The following is a 6,129-nucleotide window of genomic DNA, read 5'->3' on the forward strand; positions in this document are numbered from 1 at the left end:
AACTCCCGGAGTTTATGCAAACTCATGTCAATTGAGTCGGTGATGCCATCTAACCATCTCATTCTCTGTCGTCCCCTTCTCCTGCCTTCAATCTTTCCCAACATCAAGGTATTTTCAAATGAGTCAGCTCTTCACATCAGGTGGCCAAAATATTGAAGTTTCAGCTTCAACATCAGTCCTTCCAATGAACACCCAGGACTGATTTCCTTTAGGATGGACTGGTTGGATCTCCTTGCAGACTATCGTTACAGTAATACTAACTTTAATAAATATCCATATGCTTACCTTTACTACGATCTCTATTTCTTCATGAAGTTTCAAGCTATTGTCTAGTATCTTTTTGTTTCAACATGCAGGACTCCCTTTATGATTTCTTGCAAGGCAGGTCTCCTGGCAAAGAAATAGCTCAGATTTTGGGAATGTCTTAATTTCTCCTTCACTTTTCAAGGACAGTTTTGCTGGATATAGGATTCTTGGTTGACAGGTTCTTTCTTTTAACACTTGAAAATATGCACCCATTGCCTTCCTGCCTCCAAATTTTCTGATAATAAAACTACTGATAATCTTATTGAGGACACTTTGTACGTTACGATTTGCTTTCCTCTTGTTGCATTTAAGATTCTCTTTGTCTTTGACTTTTAACTGTTTCTTAAAATGTATATATCAGTGTGAACCTCTTTCAATCCATGCTACTTGAATTTCATCAACCTTAGTTGTTTATCTTCTGTCTTTCACCAAATTTTGGAGATTCCTGGCCTTTATTTCTTCAAATAATCTCTCCTTCCCTTTCACTCTTCTCCTTGTTGTACTCTCACAACGTGTAAGTTGTTCCACATGATGATGTCCCACGGGTCCCTTAGGATCTGTTCACTTTTCTTGAACTTTCTTATTTTTTTTTTCTGTTCCTCAGACTTGATAGTTCCCATTTTCCTATTTTCAAGTTTGCTGACTCTTCCTTCTGCCTGTTCAAATATGACTTTGAATTCCTCCAGTGAATTTTTCATTGCAGTTACTGTACTTTACAACTCTAGAATTTCTTTGGGGCATCTTTTTAAATTTTCTCTTTATTGGCATTTCCATTTTGTTCATACATTGTTCTTATGATCTTGTCCACATCTTTCTTTAGTTCTTTGAGTATTTTTACAGCAGTTGTTTGAAAATCTTTGTGCAGTATGTCTTTCTTGTCTATCTCAATGATAGTTCCTGTTTATTTCTTTACTTTGATTGGCCAATACGTCCTGGTTTCTTTATATATCTTGAGATTTTATTTTGTTGAAAATGGATACTTGAATCTAATAATGTGGTTCTCTCAAAATCAGATTCTCCTCCTTTCTAAAGAGTCTGCTTGTTTTAGTTTTTGTCTTATTTTGATTAAGCTTGCCCTGAAGTATTAACTTACAGTCTTTGCAGGGCTTTTCTAAGCCTGTGCCTTTTCCTAGGCATGTATAATAACTTTCTAATTTCCCCTGGATATGCAGTTCCTTTTGAATGTCCTTTTCTTCTCTGTCTGACTTCAAAAGAGGAAAATGAAGGAGGGTAAAAAAAGGAAGGTGCCAACTCATTACCTTCCCTGGAATTCACTTGGACCAGAATCAGAAAGGCTTTCAACATTGGAGGGGGGTGGTACAAATAATAGTTGGCCACCTCTGTGTCTGAACTTCCATGATCAGGCAATCAGAAGAAGCAATCAGAACACATCTTCAATATTTAGAGTACAGAGTCCTCAATGCCTACCTTTGCTCTTGCAAACTGCATTCAAGCTGCTCCAAGATCAAGTACACAGCTGTCTACCTTGGCTGGTGCTTTGGAGAGGGAGAAGCTGCTACAGTGCTAACAGTTGAAATCAATTAAAATTAACTGCAATTTACTGTCCAAGCCTTTCCCTGGAAGCTGCAAGCTTTCTATAGACTCCAGATTACAAAATAATTGCATCTTCTAGTGCAGTTGTTTTCTAGGTGAGAGGACAGATTTCTGGTGCTTTCTACTCTGCCATCTTCCCAGAATCCCCCTCCTCAGTTAAATATTTTTTAAAAATACAGAGTCTGCAAATATCAACATTGCTGTAACTGAGGTGTTTTCTTTCTTTTAAAGTAAAAAAAGAAAAAAGTTAACATGACCACCTGTTTTTACTTGGAAGAAATTCTAGAGTGCAAATGTATTTATATGGAATAGTGCTTCATGACATCATCAAAAAACCATGATCTGACTTCACGTGATTCCTATAAACATACAAATATTATTCCTAATGATGCCAAGATTCTGTGATTCAAAATGTGGAGTGAAAGGGGAGAGAAATTAGATCTTTACGAGAAACTTACATACATATGAAATCTGGACTCTCAGAGAGCTGACATTCATGCTATACCTTGGAAAACAAATAGAATGTGATTTATTCGTTCACTCCTTTACTCATTCACTCATTCATTCAGGGAATATTTATTGCATGCCATTATGTCCCAAGCACTGTCCTAGACAATAAAAAAATACAACAGGGAACAAAAAAGACAAAGTCTGTTTCTCATAAATCTTACATTCTGACAGACACAAAAATAGTAAACACAACAAATGTTATACACTATTTTCGAAGGCAGGGATCATAAAGCAGGGAAAGGGAATAAGGAGTGTCAAGGTGGGGAAAAGTGCTGTATTTCTTCTGCGGTGTTGGAAGCCCTCGCGCAGTAAATAATCTAATACAGTTGAATTATAGTTAATTCAGTCAGTAGTCAAGCCTTCCTTTCAATCAGTTAATATGCAACACCCAAATTAGCCTAACTTTCTCCACCTGGAGATTCTTTTGATCTTTTTTTCCTTATTAAATTAAAGTGTACCAAAATGCTGTGCTTGTTGCTTAGTGGATCAGGCAGTGTGATGTACAAAAACCTGAATAAATACCCCTCCACCTCCACCCAGAGGTGCATGCAATTATTAGAGTGATTCTTTAAAGAACTTGTTAAAATGCCAAAATAGTGCCACAGAAAATACGTCAAATAAAGATTGAAGTTTTCTTTATGAAAAAAAAAGTGTTTAACGAGGGTTTATGGGGTTTTATAAAAACACCTTAACACCTTACAGACCTAAAGGGGAAAAAGCTCTATTTAAGTATCATGCACCAATAGCAGACCACCCAATGCTGATGACTAGAAGCCTCAAACAGACCCATCCTTGGGAGCCTGTGTGGAGACCCTAATTTTATGGTCATTTTAATTGTATTTGGGTTATTACCTCATGCCCCAGCAAACACCTACAGTATTTAATAAAAATGAGCATAGAACACTGTTCTAGTTAAACTATGTATTAACCAAAATCATAAACTAAGTATGCTTTGCCATAAATTAGCTGGGTGTTTAGTGTTTCTTTGCCTTTAAGTTATATTTGTTTTTTATAACATGGTAGGCTTCACTATGTACCAAATCAATGTTAATTGACTTAGCATTTGACACAATCTCCTATCTCTAGCTTATAAGCCACAAACACACCTGTCCTGCATACTATAAAGTGATAAATACAGTTAATCAACCCTCCATATATTAAAAAGAATGACTATAAAAATCAGTGGGAAAAAATTTTAATTCAAAAAAGTTTTAACATAAAAAATAAAAAAATTAATCACTGGGACTGAAAAATCAAACAAATCTTTTTTTAAGAACAGGGTGGGGGAAAACTTCATTTTTCATTTGTCTAGAGTCTAGTTGTAGTGGTACTACTTACATCAAAGTTGATTCTCATTCAGAAAGTTGTGGTCTTCCTCTGCAGAACAAAAGGAAGTACCTTGAAAAACTGAATGCCTTCATTTTACATTTGTCTAGAGTCTATAAAGTGGATTCTTATTAATTTTTTGCTTCAGTGTTCTGCAGAAAGTAAATGATCAGATGAAGACAACATATAGAAAACAGAACTGATGTTCTCTACCACCACAACTGACTATTCCAGCAAAACTCCTTTAAATACTAATTTGTAGATTCTTCTATTTCCTTACCTGGTCATTTCATAATCCATTAAATTTAGATCTGTGCATTCCTTCCCCTGAACCATCACACCAAAGGAGTTCTTCAGTTCAGTTCAGTTCATTCCCTCAGTCATGTCTGACTCTTTGCGACCCCATGAACCACAGCACGCCAGGCCTCCCTGTCCATCACCAACTCCTGGAGTCCACCCAAACCCATATCCATTGAGTCAGTGATGCCATCCAACCATCTCATCCTCTGTCATCCACTTCTCTTCCTGCCCTCAATCTTTCCCAACATCAGGATCTTTTCCAATGAGTCAGTTCTTCGCATCAGATGGCCAAAATATTGGAGTTCCAGCTTCAGCACCAGTCCTTCCAATGAATATTCAGGACTGATTTCCTTTAAAATGGACTGGTTGGATCTCCTTGCAGTCCAAGGGACTCTCAAGAGTCTTCTCCAACACCACAGTTCAAAAGCATCAATTCTTCAGTGCTCAACCTTCTTTATAGTCCAACTCTCACATCCATACATGACTACTGGAAAAACCATAGCCTTGACCAGACAGACCTTTGTTGACAAAGTAATGTCTCTGCTTTTTAATATGCTGACTAGGTTGGTCATAACTTTCCTTCCAAGGAGTAAGTATCTTTTAATTTCACGGCTGCAATCACCATCTGCAGTGATTTTGGAGCCCAGAAAAATAAAGTCAGCCACTGTTTCCACTGTTTCCCCATCTATCTGCCATGAAGTAATGGGACCGGATGTAGTTCTTAAGTATTCCCAAATCTCCTAATTGCCAAAACTGCTTGTCTCTTTTCAGTCAAAAGTGATTTGACTTCTCTGTAACTTCTACCTTATAAGGTAGAACACTTTTTCCTCCATGAAACCCTTTCCAACTTGGGTTTCAACACAATCACCATCCTGGATCTCATCCTCCAATGTTCTAGATCCTTCTCAGTCTCCTTTGCAGGCTTCTTTTTCTCTGATCATCTTTTAATTACTGATGAGCCTATAACATCCTGGACATTTTTCTCTTTTCATTCTGCAAACACTCCCTGAGTGATTCTGTAAATCTTATTAGTCGACTGACTATACAGTTACTTTCAAATTGAATGTATGATGCCTTCCTCCTCCAAGAAAAATCCATTCCTCCCCCAGTGTTCCTAGTCTCAGTAAGAACAGATATCACCTGCCAGGTGCTAGCACCAGAAATCAAAATGTCAGAATTCTCTCTTTCCTTTACCTTCCATGTAGAGTTACCCAATTTAGCAATTAAAAATACAGGACACTCAACTGAATTTTAATTTCAATAAGCAATGAAGGGACTTCCCTGGTGGTCCAGAGGTTAAGACTTTGCCTTGTCTTGCAAGGGGCGAGGGTCCTATCCGTGGTTGGAGAGCTAAGATCCCACATGCCTCATGGCTAAAACAACCAAAATATAAAACAGAAGCAATACTATAACAAATTCAATAAAGACTTTAAAAATGATCCACATCAAAAAATATTTTTAAAAAACAAAGAATGAGTAATTTTGTTTTGTTGTTGATGTTCAGTCACTCAATCATGTCCAACTCTGCAACCCCATGGAGTGCAGCATGAGAGGCTTCCCTGTACCTCAACATATCCTAAAGTTAAATTTTTGTATTAATATTTCCCAAATAATTAAATGTAACTGTATTTGGCAATTCTCTCTATATCTGGGTTTCCCAGGTGACACTAGTAGCAAAGAATCCACCTACCAAAGCAGGAGATGTAAGATATGCAGGTTAGATCCCTGGGTTGGGAAGATCCCCTGGAGAAGGAAATGGCTATGCACTCCAGTATTCTTGCCTGGAGAATCCCATGCACAGAAGAGCCTGGTGGGCTACAGTCTATGGGGTCACAAAGAGTCAGATATGACTGAGCACAGCACAGCACCTCTAAATCTAATCAAACATTTAGCTCCTAAATATTTCTCAAATTTTTCATGTCCCTTTATTTCCCATTGCTTTCATCCTAGATTTAGCCACCATTGTCTCTTGCTTAGATCTCTAACAGAACCTCTCAAACAGACTCCCTGAATGCTCCATGACCCCGTAAAATCTACTCTGTACACAGCAAAGAAAATTTCTAAAAGACATGAATTATATCATGATGACATATCCTTATTTCCTCTCAACAAATTCCTTATTATTAACACCTC

Source organism: Bos mutus, chromosome 17, assembly GCF_027580195.1.
Source record: "Bos mutus isolate GX-2022 chromosome 17, NWIPB_WYAK_1.1, whole genome shotgun sequence".
NCBI lineage: Eukaryota > Metazoa > Chordata > Mammalia > Artiodactyla > Bovidae > Bos > Bos mutus.